The following is an 18,737-nucleotide window of genomic DNA, read 5'->3' as shown; positions in this document are numbered from 1 at the left end:
TATATATATATATATATATAAAATTATTATTATTATTTTAATATTATCTTTTTTTTATTTAATTAGTTATTTTATTTATTCTTGTTTATTTGTTTTCTCTCTTTCTTTCCTCTTCCCTCTCTTCTCGCGTAAGCGCTTCTTGCTTTGTTTGCCTATTTATTTTCATTGTGTTATACATATTAGTGAGCCATGTTATATATATTTATATATATGTCGTAGCATCTGCCCCTCATCCACATACACACAAAGCACACGCACACACACTTGTGATGCCTCTGTGCAAATTGTTTATCATTTATGTTTTTCTTTGTTGTTGTTGTTTGCGCTGTATGTCTGCTGTCTCTACTTGTGGTCCACATGGTGTAGTGTATTTGTCTCCCATGTCACCTTGTTTGTTACGTCATTTCACCAAAAATAATAAATAATAAAAAAAACAACATTATATGTCAAAGCTAAATGGGAAAAAGAACTGAGTGAAGAGATCCCGGACGACATGTGGTTAGATATGTGGAAAATACACCAGACAACTACTCAGTCACATGGATGGAGAGAATTCACTTGGAAAAACCAAATTTGTTTCTTTAGAACGCCCAAGATTACTAACAGACAAATGAACACTCAACAACCCTGCTGGAGACTGTGCAACAGTGTGGATCCTAACCATACACACGTGTTTTGGAGCTGCAGTAAAATTCATCCTTTCTGGGATCATATCCATCTCGTGCTATGTGAGTTACTAGGATACAAAATCCCCCGATCTTGTCTTGTCCTATACCTGGGACATAAGGAAGGATCGCTGCTCAAAGGAGACCAATACTGGATTAAGATTCTTCTTGCTGCAGCAAAAAAGTCCATCACAAAGAACTGGCTCCAGTCTGTTGCACCCGACTACAGACAATGGCTCAACATTATCAGTGATATTCAAACAATGGAGAGACTCACATATAGACTAAAAACTACGTCAGCGCCGCGGTCGCCGTTGCAAATAGGTAACACTCTAATCAATGAGAGCATTTCCACCGGGCGCGCTGCGGAACATTACAGCAACGTCTCAGCAGCGTCTCTACGCAAGCATTAGGTAGGACTTCTATTTTCCCCGCTAGCCGCTGCCAAACCGCGTAAATCTCAACAGAGCAGATCGCACCAGACAGGAAGTCCGACTCAGAATCAACGTAAAACACTTCCGCCCCCTTTCAAAATAAAACACAATACGCAGTTCATGCAGCCTAAAACTACTTCACATCAACATTATGTTATGACCGGGGCACCAGATCAGCAATCAATCAATCAAAGGGTCTCAGAGGATCGGAGACACGGACGACAAGAGACTGATTGTTGAAGTGGAACATCATACAATCATTTATGACATAACATATTGTTTTTATAAGGATAGATGGTCAGATCTTTCACGTCACAGTAGCAAAGTAAGCTGTTGGTTGTTGTTGTTGTTGTTGTTTACTTTATACACACAGTTTATCCATAGACTGTATAAATAAGAGTTTATCATGGGATCTCGCGGTCTCCCGTATGCTCAGGATTACCGCGTGATCTCGCGTGTATACGGCCAGCTCGCTAAGCTGACGTGACGCTGCTGTAACGCGCCCGGTGTGAATTGACGCCGGGCAGAAGACGCAGCTAAACCGCGGTGGAGCCGTGCTGCTGCTGTAACGCGCCCGGTGGAAATCCCCAGGAAGACTAATTTTCTAAAGGCTGGGATAAATGGTTGCTGTACATGTCAAAAAAATTAAGAAATGTAAAATATTGTTTATGTAATGTGGAGTGCCCCCCAACAGGCACTGTTCCCTTTAATTTCCCCACTTTATATCTTTCTTTCGAACTTTCTCTCTCTTTGACTATACTCTATATAAAACCAATAAAAGAAAGTTAACAAAAATAAAAATAAATTGTTTGATTCACATTCAGGCAGCTAGTGGCAGTCCTACAGGCCCAATAGATGTGGAGGAGCAGCAGATCATCTTATTTAGCATCATGGAGCTGTGAGCAGCTTTACTAGGGAACAAGCAGAGGCCTGCCTCTAACACTGCATCCACTTCTCTTAACATCTATTAATAAATGCAGATGAAAGGTTGACATTAGTGTTATTTATTACAATGAAATCTATAATTCAACTTCAACCCAATATTCAAATACTAGGTGGCAAGGTGTATCTTTCTGGTAACTATAATGCCCTTTGCTTATGCTCCCTATATATCAGGAGACTTTAAAAAGATTTGGAAAAGACTCCAGTAAAACTATCAGCTCACACCTGCTCACATCTAAAGACAAGTGTTTAGAGTTTTTAGTCTCACACTGAGATTTTAGACAGACTGTCAATCTTTCAGGGTCACTATTTACAAGACTGCAACTAGATTCTTTTGGCATTTTTTTCCTACCATGCCATTTTCCCCCCATTTTTTGGCTCCAGCTGCTCTAATGTGCAGTGGTTTGTGTTGAAAACAACAACAACAACAACAAGAAGATAGGACGCCACAAAATGGCACTCACAAAGAAAAAGGGTTTCTGTTTTTATCATATGAAAAGTTGATTATTGTTATGACCAAGGGTCATATGGTTTAAGGTTTTGTCCCTTGCAGTACCTGGTGCAGGTGTTCCTCCCTGCCAGAGGAGGCGGTGCTTGGTGTTCTTTGTCTCTCTACTTTCTGTTTCCCAGGTGGTGGTAGGACTGGGATTGGACACAGTTGATCGAACAGCTGATTGAACCGCTGATCGAACAGCTTAAAGGACTGCTGCTGAGGACGTTTCTCTCTCTCTTGGCCCTTTGTCTGACTCCCAGCCAGACACACTAGTGGAAATGTTTGTAGATTGTTGTCAGTAGTGTTGAGATCTTTGTTCTCTGTATTATTTTTAACAAAGATACTTTAAGTTAATTGTTGCAGTCCTGGTTTGTAGGGGTGGGTAGCCTTTTGTTTAATCACTTAAACGTTAACTGTTTTTGTATAGGGAGGTCAGGTAAGAAACCTGTATTTAGGGCCACGTAGCAATCGCCCCGAGCACTACTGTTATACTGTGGATTTTTTCTTCTTCCTCTTCCGGACGCAATTTTGCCCGCTACTAGTCCTACAACTTAAAGAGTCGCAGGACAAATTATATATCAAAACGTGCGGTTTGATCGGGATCGATGCGCTATTACATTTCTCTACAGAATACAAATTTTCCGCAACGTAAGTCTCGAAGAACTGCCCAAATTTTTGCATTGACGTGAATGGGACGGCCGGGAGAAAATGAGCGAAAAAGAACAATAATTGGAGATTTTTAAACGTCTACTTCTCCGGCATAATTTCACCTAGAGACTCCATTTAAACTTTAAACAGTAGACACACGTCTTGTGTATCGGTGTATTAATCCACGTTTCGATAGGTCATATAGTTTTTTATCAATCCCTGTTCAATGACCATGATCATTTTTGGAGAAATTCTGAGATTATAATGGGTGTGTATTGCACGGAATGTTCGTGTCACAGTGTGTGATGTCATCCTCCAGACACACATGCTTCAAATACACACGCACACACACGCAGTGATTTTAATTACACACAAACACACGTAAATTGATGTGATTTTCGTTACACACACGAGCATAAACGCGCACACCCCTCCAGATATACACACACACACACGCACGCACACACACACACACATTTTGAGGTTAAAGGGCATAGGTTGCTGTATAAATAAATACTTGAAAAGGAATACTTGTTGTAGGTGTGCTCCTTGTATATTATGTAGTATTATAACATTACTAGTATTAATTGTTTGAAATCTCTGAAGAATCTCATCATAGTGTACACACACCGGCAGTAGCCCCCGTGGCCCTTTCAGAATTTACCCAGAGGAAATTTTCTAGTTTATTTTACATCTTCATTTTCAGGTCAGTTAGATTTAAAATGAGAAATGTTTTGTTTGTTGTTTTGGCTGTTGCTCACCCTGAAGCAAAATATTTATTGTTGTGAACAATAAATCATTTGGACTGTATATCGGTTTACGCTTGTCTCTGGGAGTTGGGGAGTGGGCAGAGAGCATTAATGCTGTGTACTGGTTACCCTAGGCCAGGGTGAAACACTATTTTACAGTAAAAATAGATATAAGGAAGAAAAAAGGAAAGGAACATAAATATATGACATCAGTATATTTTTATTGAGGACTGAGCTTACTATCATTATTGTGATCATCTATTGGTTGGTGATTGTGTTACGTCAGAGACTTGAGATAATATCAAACATGTTTGATATGATCCAAACCCAAGACAAGGAAAAGACTGATATGAAACAGAGCAGATTACTACCTTAAACTTAACCATGGAGATGACGGGAGCGCCGTGACTCCAGTAAAACTCCTAGATTTACTAAAGACTTTCAGCTTTTAGTCTGGGACTGTGGACGCACTTTGCTAAGGCAACATGTCTTGGTGTGAGATGTAAAAAAGATATCCAAGAACAATATGTCACCAATACCAACACACAAATGGAACGGGCTTGCACGTGTGCAGGTGTCTTTGCGTAATTGAACAGGATCTACATTCAATTAAGTGCTACCTTTTCTACACCAGTGCATGACATGATGGCATCAGTGCTTTTAAAAAAAAAATGTTAGCGTCTTTCTGCTCACAGGAGAAGGAGACTGTGCTGTTGTCGCCTTTGCCAACAATGTGGAGAGGTAAGTAAAGAAAATAAATGAAACAATTGAGAGAATGTGATTTTTCATTTTTCCTCACTGAATTTGGCCACTACTCGCTTTCACAAAAGAAGCAGTCACCATTTTTAGTACTCCTGACCATAGACTGTATATAAATAATGGATGTAGTCACCGTGACGTCACCCATTGGTTTGTGGCCAGTTGGAAGCATCGAGTTCAGCGTTACACTCGTCTCCATCTTGTTTCCGATACGGGGATCAGACCGTATCTGGACTGTGGAGGAGCGAGAGGGATCTGATCACTGACAACAGCCTCTCTACACCTCAACCTGACTAAGGCCTCGTTCAGACTGCCAGCCAAAATCAGATTTTTAGAAATGGAACTGGATGGCTCTTTTGAAGTCTGAACAGTCACAAATCACATGAAATCTGATTTTTGCAGACCTCATCGAAGCCACCTTCGGGAGGTTGTTTCAAATCGCATTCTGAACCGCTCCAAACACTCAGATTGGTTTTGACTGTCCGTGATGTCACTCTACGCGGCACACGTAGCGCGGGCAGCGCGGAGACGAGGTTTCCACCGGCAGCCGCGCCCGACTCATACGAGCCCGACTGGGGCGTCCATCCGCCCGGTTTCTCCCCTGGTGCGTCTGAGATGTTCTGCACCTCTACTGGACAGTGATAAGGCCAATATACTGAGGTGACCTGCCTCCATCATGTTTGTTGTTGTCGCCGTCGCAATTATATGACGTCAGACACTCTGACGCCGTTACTACAGCAACCTGTCAGATCAGTCAATGATGTGGCCCAGTCTGAACACAGCCATATCCGATTTGGACACTTGCTAAAAACAGTGTGGACAGTCAGCCCTAAAAATCAGATTTGAGTAGGAATCTGATTTGAATCAGATTCGCCTGCAGTCTGAACATGGCCTGAGAGAAGCTGCTGCCAATTCATGTTAGCATTAACTGGAGCATTAACTGGGATGTGAGTTTTAGCTAGCAAAAAACAAAAACAAAATGTTACTGACCTCAGAAAACTGAACAGCGACTCCTTGGAGTGTCTGTTAGTCCAACCAAACGCTGAACAAGACATTTTTACTGAACAAAACGTTCAAATAAACTGTCATTAAGTGAAAATACAGTGAAAGCGTCAAAGTTATGAGACCAAACCACTAAATGTCCTTTTTTATATCTATATAGCGTTATATATCACTTTATTGACACGTTGCCATGGATACGCATTGTTCTGCCTCTCTCCTGATGACTGCTTGCCTTGTTAGTGACCTGTCAGTCAAAGGTAGTCACGCCCCAAATCATACGATTCTTTATCTTCTATTTTCTTCTAAATGGGGTCATTATTAGAATTATTAACATTAAATTGTCTTTAAGAAGATGTTTTACTAGCGATTGAGACCATAGTGTTGTCCTAAAAAAAATTCTGAGGTAATCTATCAAGTGAGAAGTTTTCTCATTTTTCATTGAAATGAATGGACAGATTTTTTTTGCAGCCAAACTTAGCGTCCCCTGCTGGAATCTTCAGTAGAATGCAGCTTAAGGCACTTCCTGGTTTGCCTCCCTGCTCAGACCAGGAGGTTGCCGCCTGCTACTGACAGACCACTGTGCACAAAGCATTATGGGTGCACAAGGAGCGCTGCGGATACATACAGGTATCCTTAGAAATTGACTGAAAATAAGGACTCTGTCCTCAGTTGAATTGTAAGGATCCTTGACAACGGCCAGTCCTTCAGCGGGTGTTGATGATGTTTCCTTCACATTCAGCCGTTTGGCGATCCTTCCTTGAATTTGAGACGCACCTATTGACTGACTGAACAGGTATTACCATGTGGCAAGGTGAATGTGGAAGAGCTGAGAATGTAAAGGACTCTTGATTGCAGAATAAAATGCAGCTGGTGAAGCTTTGCCCTTGAAACCAGCACACCTGTCTTCACTCAGGTAATCAGGTCAGCAGACAGACACACACACACACACACACACATTAACTCAGAGAGGCAGAGGGAGAGAGGAGGAGAAAAACTAGGCGCAAGTGGAGGGCATGACAATTATGTCCAGTGCTCTCAGCGTCAAATAATGCTGTGGATATACTGACATTGGATTTAATGGAAAGTCTGGTGCCTTGGTAGTCAGAATGAGACTGGGCTGACTATAAGAAATGTCAGGCAGATGGATATGGTGTTTATGAAGAAATAGTTCAAGTTATGCTACGTATACATCAGGAGACTTTGAAAAGATTTGGAAAAGACTCCTGAAAGACTATCGTGTCACACCTGCTCACATCTGAAGACAAGAGTTTAGAGTTTTTAGTCCCAGTCTAGTCTCACACTGAGATTCTACAAAGACTGAATCTTTCAGGGTCATTATTTACAAGACTACAACTAGATTCTATTCACATTTTTTACCTACCATGCAATTTTTTTCCTCATCATGCTCTAATTAAAAACTGACTAACTGGAGGAGAAGCAGCTTTTGGCTCCAGCTGCTCTAGTGTGTGCAGTGGTTTGTGTTGGAAAAAACAACAAAAAGAGGAGAAGTTGCCACAAAATGCCTCCTCACAAAGCTGAAAAAGGGTTTCTGTTTTTATCACATGAAAAGTTGACTATTTGATAGCTCAGGGCAGGATCATGTCTCACGCATTGAAGCATTGGTCAGCATATATGGTCCTAATGAGGACAACCCAAATTTTTTTGAAGATTTCTTCTTAACCTTGTCTTCATTATTTGGCTTGAATATTATCAGTGGAGATTTCAATGGCACTTTGAACCCATTGGTAGAACACTCTACAAAATGTGATCCCCATAAAAAACAATCTAGAAAAACAATTTTACAATATATCACAGACTTAAACTTATCTGAAATCTGGAGAAAAATTAACCCAGATAAATTGGAATACTCATGCTTTAAGACTCGCTACAATCATCCTTATTTTGAAACCTGGGAAAACACCGACCGACTGCTCTTCTTACAGGCCTATCAGTCTTATGGGAGTAGACACACACAGACAGATTTACGCACACACCCACACACAAACAAACAGACAGCAGCACCAAGACATACAACATACACACACCAACACAGAATAACACAACACACACACACAGCAACACACAAATACATTCACAAACACAACACAGACACACACACACACACACACACACACACACCGTCATTACAACCATGAATACAGACATATGCATAGCAATATCTCCAAACTTAACATACAACCTTGGAAGGTTGCCATTAATGCAAGATATATAACAGTATAAAATCAAATGTATTCATAAAATGACATCAAATGACAATCAACATACAATAATAAAACTATGCTATTTTCTATATAACATGCTATTTCTTTCAACACAAGGCTATGTAAACAAACTACAGTCTTTTTCCTACAAAACATCTAACAATACCTCCTTTGACACATATATATATATACAAACACACAACCAGACTTTGCAAATTAATAACTACCCCAAAAAAGTGCTATTTCCTCCTCTAAAAAGGAGAGCCATTGCCTATCATTTCCATAACCGTACATATGCCAAAACAATTTACGAATACTTTCCACACTGAAAATTGCTGTACATTTGTGAAAACACACCTGAGAACTGTAAAGTGTAACTGAAGTGTAATTAAAGAATGGAAACACTTCTATTGTAATACCATCATTTTGTAATATAATGCCGTATTTGCACTCTATATCCGACGCAGTTTTATTCAAAACACATCTACACTGTGTCCGAATACCATGCACTCCTCTCACTTCAGTTCACTCTGGTAGTTCACCCTGATTGTGACATTTTATACTGAAGACTGAAAACGCTCATTCACACAAGTAATACATTTTTTACCACGCAAATACATTAATGACAATAAAGTCACAGAAATTGTACTTTTACACTCCCCCAGAAACAATACCAACCTGACATTTACCTACAATTACAAACACACTCGATATAACTGAACCCATGACCGTAGTGTACGTAACTTCGCCAGCTCACTACCAACATACCACCTTAGCTGTGCTACCTTCATTAGCACACAACTACATGAAAAACACACCAACAACACGCTGAAAAGTCCAATTCAAACAAACAACACGCTAACTGCTAGCTATAGGCCTCCCATACCACACCCACACACAGTCTAACAGAGCCTAAACTATACGCTAACTGCTAACTCGCTGCGCTAGCTAACAACGGAACACAAAACAACAAGCTAACTGTTAGCTACAGGCCTCCAGCTACATATCACTAACAACTTACAACACCACAAAAAACACTCAGGTACAGTCAGAACACAGAGTTCCCTTTCAACAAAAACTATACACTATAAACACACAACACCAAACACAGACGAGCTAACGCAAAAAGCATGCTAACACCTAGCAATATTTACTTACTTTGCTTTACTTCGACTCCAATATCCAAGAGAACCCTCCTCGACGGCTTTCTATTGATGTCTTGAGGTCTTTATCTATAAAACTGTAAAGTACAGTAAAACTTTCTTTGTTTCTTTCTGTGTATGAGCTCTGAGTTAGCGTTTCACCCACTCGGCTGGCAAACAGAAAGGGGCGTTTCTTTTAGCAAGGCGAGATTTTATACCAAGCACTGCTTGGTATAAAATCTTGCGTTGCTTGGCAAGCAGTCTGTTGTTTTTTACAGTTCGCTTTTATCCAATCACAACTATTGGTACACAAACAGCCTCATCGCATTTCAATCTCATTGGATAGTACAGTTCATGTTTAAGGTGAAAGTTAAACAAATGACGACGCCTACAGGAAATACCAAAGCGACAATTTTCAAAATACACGTCGACTGTACTAATAAAATTACACACAATCACTAGTCATCACGTTTCTCAATATGAAATTCGCTACGTATGCGTCACATGACACAAAATACAATGACATTAAGCACAAATTCTTGAATAACTATAACTCATACAATTCTTTACGCACTTACAATCAGTCACAAAAGGACACACGCACGTCATATAAAACCATACCGCTGGACACTTTACAACAACTGCACATAACACATTTAACATTGTCTTTCATTCTGCCATGTCAAGGCATAAACTAAATACCTCTTACATACTGTATTACATACTAAACACAGTAATGCCACAAATATAATCTCAATAACTATAACAATAACTGTGCTCATACACAAACGTACTAATACTTTTCTTCTTTTAATATTACATCAACTATACGTATACATAACATACTGTCAACTACTACGTTTCGCCCATTATAGCCTCGTACCTTGCCTTCCATCCCGCCGTACTCCCATATTTATGTTTTCCAGTAAATTCCAATTTACTAACACAGTCACCATCTCAGCTCTGTCACAGATTCATGCAGTGTTTCCGATGGCACACGTGATAAAGCACACGCTGTAGACACCTAGACACTGCTCAGCGGGACACCCGTGTTCGAAACCAGGCCGGAACATTTCTTCTTCTTTTTCCTGTCTACGCCTTTCACTATAAATATCCCTTTAAAAATACAGCTATAACATGCCCAACACATATTTCTTACATAAATAATGGACTTACTCACCATTACATTACCCATAGGGTTCTAACAAACTGATCAATCCAGGTGTATGTGATTCTTGCTGTTGTCACAACTGGGTTACGCACACCTGGATTCATCTGTTTGTCCAATAATAACACACAGACAATACAGGACCTACATAAACTTTATGAAATAATACACCTATGCATTACGCCTAAGCTACATATTAAGGATTGACAAGTGCTACCTTTAACTCTCTTATGCACCTGCCATACAATATAAAGCATAAGGGAATTTGGTAGAGGAACTATTATTGCTTGAAATACAGACACTTGGTCCTGTCTGACCAACCACAAGACAAATGGCAATAAAGACATTACAATACAACATTATGTGCTGGATGTAATTTCTCAGAAAAACACTTTCTCATGTCACTACTAATAACAATCTGCACACATCACATTACACATTTCAAGATGTGCCATTTACTTCACAACGCAATGTGGCAATGCACTCTAATCTCTTTTAAAGGTAAAATACCTCACACTAGGTTACTTCTCGAAGTGTTGTGATTGAAACTACTTGACATAAAACACTCCAAGTGTGTACAATCCTGCAAAGTAGATTAAAGGTCATGTATTGCCTTTAAAAAAGTTACCCTATCTATAAATATTCACACCAAAACAATTGTACAACAAATATTGTTATCATATTGGCACATTAATTGCCTATACATAATTACTTTAGTTCTATTATATCACTACTACTAACATACACTGTTCACAGGTGATGTGATAATGACATCCACATGATGTTTTTTGTATTCACATTAGCCCATTTAAAGAAGAACCATCATATAATACCAGACAACTAAGTAATGTGTGAAACAAACAAACAATATACCAAATGCACATTGATATAGATTTTGTGTTATGCCATTTTGGATCAATTGTTATACATGTCATTCTGAAAAATGTCATCTTTACAGTACTAACCAAAAAATCAACTAGACACCACAACTTTCAAAAGACATTATTTATTAAATACTGCAACACACAAAATATACATTTTAAAACAACATCTAAAAGGGCACCAACAGCACCTCCCCTATTCCCAAATCTTTCCCCTCCCTCTCTCCTTTCTCCTCCTCCTCTCCTTTACCCTCATCCTCTCCCTTTACCACCTCCTCTCCTATCTCCTCCTCCTCTCCCTTCTCCACCTCCTCTCCCTCCCCCTCCTCCTCTCCCTTCTCCACCTCCTCTCCCTCCCCCTCCTCCTCTCCCTTCCCGTCCTCTTGGAGCTGCTCCCCATTATTCTCGTCGTCCTCCTCCATGAATAGGGCAGGCATCTCTGTAAACAGGTCAACAAGAAAACACAACCATATTAACACACAACCAACTTATTATATTATTATTACTATAAACAATATACTACACCAGCTCACCGTCCTCTGCCTCTTCTGTGTCTGCAAACACATAGTAAAGAAATACAAATGAGATGAAACAATTAGGCACCATGACCAACTTTTCCCCACATACTTTCATTCATGCAATACAACTGCACACTGACATTGAACACCTACAACTGCCTAATAAAAAACAATTTCTTACAATATTTCCTTGAGTGCAAAAACAACTAATTCACTCATTTTCCAACAATAACACAGTACAAACCACCAATGCCTCACTTACCTTCATCCCACAAACAAATCACACACACACAAATTGTGTATATATGCATTATCACAACCTCATTACAAATTACAAAATTTATGTCACAATATTTTCATTCACACCTCACAACTCAAACACTTACCATCTGCCATGAATTCTTTGCAGCCTTTCAGACAGTTCACCTCCACCTCTAGAGCCTTTGTTTTTCGCTTCTCCTCCTTCAGCTCAAGATGTAGCCTATTGACTTTCATGCACAGCATTCTCTTTGTACGTGCCAGTCTCGCCATTAAATCCATGGCCAGTCCATGTACCTCTACGCTCCTTTTGTACAACTCTTCCCTTGGCACATGAGGATCATTGGTAGCATACTAAAAAATAAAGGAACACATCCCATGTGAAAAAGTATGCAAAACTCATTTGACAGTAATACATTGCTTTCACATTATATTTAGTTTAGTCTTTCTATCCTTAACAACATCAATCAATCTTCAACAACAACCACTTACACTTAAAAGCTGTAACTTCTGACGAATTGACTCGACGCCAGGCTCGGTTGAAGATGGAAATCCAAAGGGGCTTGCCATTGTCTGTGACACAAAATAAACCCGTTACACAATCCTATATCATATTCACACACATTAAAATACACACACATAACCTCAAAGGAACTAAAGGACCACACACAACTTCATGAAGGCCACAAACAATAACTACTGATGCTCTCTCCGTTTTATTGTTATACACTATATTTCTATCTAATATTTATACCAGCTGCATTTCAAGTTGCAACTTAAATGTATTTATACTAACATTTAACAACGTCTCCCTGGACAAAAACATTTTCTCTTCTCAATGACGCTTTTTTTCAGTTGCATTAATATATATAATCTATATTCATATTGTCTTCATTTCTCAAGCTGATAATTAACACTTCTGTAAAGTCACATTTACTGTGCACCATGCTTTTCGCCCGAAACTCCGTGAAAGACAAAACACATACATACTTTGCCACTTCTACCCCGTCGAATAGAAACGCCATTTTCAAGACTCAACAAGCACGCACAAATCATCATGTTACAACGCATTAATTGCAACAAAAAAATTTTACAAGGAAAAGCACTTCTTAAACAGGTTCAGACCCAAAACCTCACCAACAACACTAACTGGCAAAATTTGTAACAACATACACCGGTAACAATTCCACAATAATTACTTACTTTAATTTAACGTGTTCCTTCTAAACAGCGCAACAACAGCTCCTGCTTGAAAGTACAAACACGCCGACCACAATCACAACAGGAAATGATCCAAACCGGAACCTTTCAAAATAAAACTCAATCTGGAAAAAAACGCATCTTTTGCTTTTAACTACACAACAATACAATATGCTTCCATTATACATAATTTGCTAGATATTAAATGCCATGTATACAGTCACATAAACAAATTCAACTAAAACATTAACTACAAATTAATTTAAAAACAACTTCTACTTTAAATGTTTTCTTATGGCAACACAGACAAAAAACAAAATAATACATCAATTTCACGTTCATTTTATATTGCCAGACATTTAACCTCATACAGTCAAAACATGAATGTCACACATAATGAACAAACTCAACACATAAGCAAAAATACTTTTACACACATTCAATGACTCAACCATATCAAAGCATAAAAAACAAACATGATTGATATTATCTGTTACAATAATATAAATAGCAGTAGCATCTTCACAACTACATGGCCATGCCACGCAAACAAAATATGATGTCTCACCATAAAACACTACATTCTTATAACTTGTACATACTTTGTCCCATGTGACCCACACTTCTCCTACTTCATTACAATCCTGCCCTTAACACTTCTACATAACAATATTTCATGAAGCCCCGCCCTTATGCTTTATCCACGCCCCCTTTCATAAAATGACCACGTTGCATACTTTACATAACTCCTCCAACAGATTTATTCCCATTGACTTTAAACTTGTTCAGTACAATCACAAGGTCTTGGGGAACACAACTTATCAACACCTTTACTGACTGTTACAATATGTCGCCATGACATGGCGCCAAATTACGGTGTCTCGCCATCTAACACCAGATTAGATAACTTGACCATACATTGTCCAATCTATCCCACATTTCACACACGTGATTAGGCTCCAGCCCACAACACAAGTAACATGTTTTACCCCTACCCCGAGCACAGTGGTAGGAGACATACCATTTGGGACGCACAGGGACTGAGCCTACAGCGCCGTGCCCGACGTGGCCTCCGCTGACATCGCCTCCCCCTACGGCTATTATTATTTTTACGGCAAATAAATCGCCTTTTTCAGGCCTTTCTCATATTCAAAAACTCCCCATTTTTGGTATACACATCTATCTCCCGTGAAATTTACATATGGTAGTGTTCGCAGCAATGGACGTGGAAACATATCTCAATAGCGCCCCCTTGAAATTTTCAAAACAGCCTCGCCATATAGCATTTTTTCACGTACACACACCAGGTTTGGTACATATGTGTATCAAGGGCACACGCACCAAAAACTCTCAAGAACCCATACCCGAAAACGTACAGGAAGTCGGCTATCTTGACTCGAACACGGCGTTTACTGCTGTTTTTGGCCATTTCCACCCCGCATACTTTAACGAACTCGTCCTACAGATTTCTTCTGATTGACTTCAAACTTGCTCAGTAGCATCACAAGGCCTTTGGGATCAAAAGTTATTCAAATCTTTACCGCAGCTCACACTATGTGGCCGTGGCATGGCGGCAAAATATGGCGTCTCGCCAAAAAACAACAGATCTTTATCACTTTTACATACTTTGTCCCATCTGCTCCAAACTTCTCATGCTTCATCAGAGTCCAGCCCTTAACACTTCTAAATAACCATCTTTCATCAAGCCCCGCCCCTTATGCTTTATCCACGCCCCCTTTCATACAATGACCACGTTGCATACTTTACATAACTGCTCCAACAGATTCAATCCCATTGCCTTCAAACTTGGTCAGTACCATCACAAGGCCTTGGGGAACACAACTTATCAACACCTTTACTGACCTTCATAAAAAAATATGGCGTCTCGCCATCTAACACCAGACTGGATAACTTGACCATACATTGTCCAATCTCTCCCTAATTTCTCACACGTGATGAGGCGCCAGCCCTGACCACACCCACATGTCAATATTGAAACACAATCATAGCGCCCCCCGCTGGCTACAGAAAATAACATGTTTTACACCTAGCCCGAGCAGTAGGTTTCACGTAGAGACACGATATTTGGTACACATATGAATCATGTGGAGACGCACCAAAAAGCCTCTTGGACCCATACCTCAAACCCAACAGGAAGTCCGCCATCTTGCTTTGAATATCGCAATATTCAGCGTTTTGGGCCATTTCCAGGTCGCATACTTTAACGAACTCCTCCTACAGATTTTACCCTATCCACTTCAAACTTGGTCAATACCATCACACGGCCTTTGGGATCAAAAGTTATTCAAATCTTTCACGACGGTCACACTATGTGGGCGTGGCATGGTGACAAATATGCCGTCTCGCCATTTAACACCAGACTGGATAACTTGACTATACATTGTCCAATCTGTCCCAAATTTCGCACACGTGATGAGGGTCCAGTCCTGAACACACCCACATGAATTTACACACACTCATAGCGACCCCTGCTGGCAACAGCAACTAACATGTTTTACACCTGCCCCGGGCACAGTGGTAGGAGACACACTATTTGGTACACATAGGGACTGAGACCACTGCACCGTGCCCGACGTGCCCTCCGCCAACTTGGCCTCCCCCGACGGCTCCACTCGGCTCGGTCCCGTTCAGTCCTGTTTACAGGCCTAGTTCTTTTAGTCTTTCTATCCTTAACAACATCAATCCATCTTCAACCACTTACACTTAAAAGCTGTAATTTCTGACGTACAGACTCGACGCCAGGCTCGCTGGAAGATGCAAATGCAAAGGGGCTTGCCATTGTCTGTGAGCACAAAAAAAACCACTACGCAATCATGTATAATATTCACACAAATAAAAAAACACACATAACTTCAAAGGAACTAAGGGACCACACACAACTTCATGAAGGCCACATATAATAACTACTGATGCTCTCTCCGTTTTATTGTTATACACTATATTTCTATCTAATATTTATAACAGCTGCATTTCAAGTTGCAACTTATGTGTCTTTATGCTAACATTTAACAAGGTCTCCCTGGAGAAAAACATTTTCTCTTCTCAATGACGCTTTTTTTTTCCATTACATGAGTATATATAAAGCTATATTCCTATTTTGTTCACTTCTCAAGCTGATAATTAACACTTCTGCAAAGTCATATTTACTGTGCACCATGCTTATCACCCGAAACTCCGTTAAAGAAAATAACAAATACATATTTTGCCACTTCTACACCGTCGGATAGAAGCGCCATTTTGAAGACTCAACAGGCACGCAGACAAAAAACGCATTAATTACAAAACAAAATTTTACACGCGAACCACTTTTTAAACGGATTCATACCCAAAACCTCACCCACAACATCAACTGCCAAAATTACTAACAACATACACTGGTAACAAGTCCACAATAATTACTTACTTTAGCTTGACGTGTTCCTGCTAAACAGCGCAACAACAACTCCTGCTTGGACGTACAAACACGCCGACCACAATCACAAAAGGAAATAATCCAAACCGGAACCTTTCAAAATAAAACTACATCTGGAAAAAAAACGCATCTTTTGCATTTAACTAACAATACAATATACAATATATATATATATACAATATACTAACAATACAATATGCTTCAATTATACATAATTTGCTAGATATTAAATGCCATGTATACAGTCACATAAACAAATCCAGTAAAAAAATTAACTACAAATTCATTTTTTTTTTTAATTGTCATTTTAATGGTGTCTTATTGCAACACAGACCAAAAACAAAATAACTAATCAATTTCACTTTCATTGTATATTGCCAAATATTTCACCTCATACAATAACTCAAAACATGTATGTCACACATTATGAATAAACTCAACACATAAACAAAAATACTATTACACACATTCAATTACTCAACCATATCAAAGCATAAAAAACAAACCTGATTGATATTATCTGTTACAATCTAAATATAGCAGTAGAATCTTCACAACTACGTGGCCGTGGCATGGCACCAAAATATGATGTCTCACCATAAAACACAACATCCTTATAACTATTACATACTTTGTCCCATGTGACCCAAACTTCTCCTACTTCACTAGAGTCCAGCCCTTAACACTTCTACATAACAATATTTCATAGCGCCCCGCCCCTTATGCTTTATCCACACCCCCATTCATAACATAACCATGTTGCATACTTTACATAACTCCTCCACAAGATTTAATCCCATTGACTTCAAATTTGGTCAGTACCATCACAAGGCCTTGAGGAACACAACTTATCAGAACCTTTACTGACCTTCACAATATGTGGGAGTGGCATACCAGCAAAATATGGCGTCTCGCCATCTAACACCTGACTGGATAACTTGACCATACATTGTCCACTCTAGATTAAGGTACATCCCACAACACACCCACGTGTCAATATTAACACACAGTCATAGCGCCCTCTGCTGGCTACAAGAAGTAACATGTTTTACACCTAGCCCAAGCAGTAGCTTTCACGTAGAGACACGACATTTGGTACACATATGAATCAGGTGGAGACCCACCAAAAAGCCTCTTGGAGCCAGACCTCAAACCGAACAGGAAGTCCGCCATCTTGGTTTGTATATCACAACATTCAGCGTTTTGGGCCATTTCCAGGTCGCATACTTTAACAAACTACTTCTACAGATTTTACCCGATCAACTTCAAACTTGGTCAGTACCATCACAAGGCCTTTGGGATCAAAAGTTATTCAAAGCTTTACCGACAGTCACACTATGTGGGCGTGGCATGTCGGCAAAATATGGCATCTCGCCATCTAACACCAGATTAGATAACTTGACCATACATTGTCCAATCTGTCCCAAATTTCACACACGTGATTAGGGGCCAGCCCACAACACACCCGCATGTCAATATTGACACACATTCATAGCGCCCCCTGCTGCCAACAGCAAGTAACATGTTTTACCCCTACCCCGAGCACCGTGGTAGGAGACACACCATTTGGTACGCAGAGGGACTGAGCCCACAGCACCGTGCCCGACGTGGCCTCCGCTGACATGGCCTCCCCCGACGGCTCCACTCGGCTCGGTCCCGTTCAGTCCTGGTCACAGGCCTAGTTACATTTATTTTTGGTCATTTTGTGTCTTTTTTGATCATTTTTACATCTACAGTCATGGAAACATTCTTGATAATAACCAAAATCATTATGAATAAGACCATGTTGTGTTACATCACTGTGACAAACCCAAGACTAGGAGAAGACTGATATGAAACAGTGTAGATTAATACCTTAAACTTACTGTGACTCCAGTAAAACTCCTAGATTTACTAAACACTTTCAACTTTTAGTCTGGGACTGGGAAAACTATTTGGTGTAAGCCCAGAATAAAGTTAACCTAAAATCAAATGATAAGTGATTTTTGTGTACGGATGTGTTCATTTATAAGTAATGGTAAGAAGTTTGTGTATTTTTGGACTTTGTATAGAGCCAGGCCAGCTGTTTCTCCCTGCCTCCAGTCACATCCTGACTCTGAATCTATCTGTAACAGAGACAGACAGATATTGATATCCATCTTTTCTTCTCAGTATTTAAAGCAGCAAATACACCTAATTTCCAACTTTTCCAAGTTTTGCCCTGATTACTGTTAAAAAAGCTCC

The sequence above is a fragment of the Centropristis striata genome, chromosome 17, assembly GCF_030273125.1.
Source record: "Centropristis striata isolate RG_2023a ecotype Rhode Island chromosome 17, C.striata_1.0, whole genome shotgun sequence".
Lineage (NCBI taxonomy): Eukaryota > Metazoa > Chordata > Actinopteri > Perciformes > Serranidae > Centropristis > Centropristis striata.
This window is presented reverse-complemented; position numbering follows the sequence as displayed.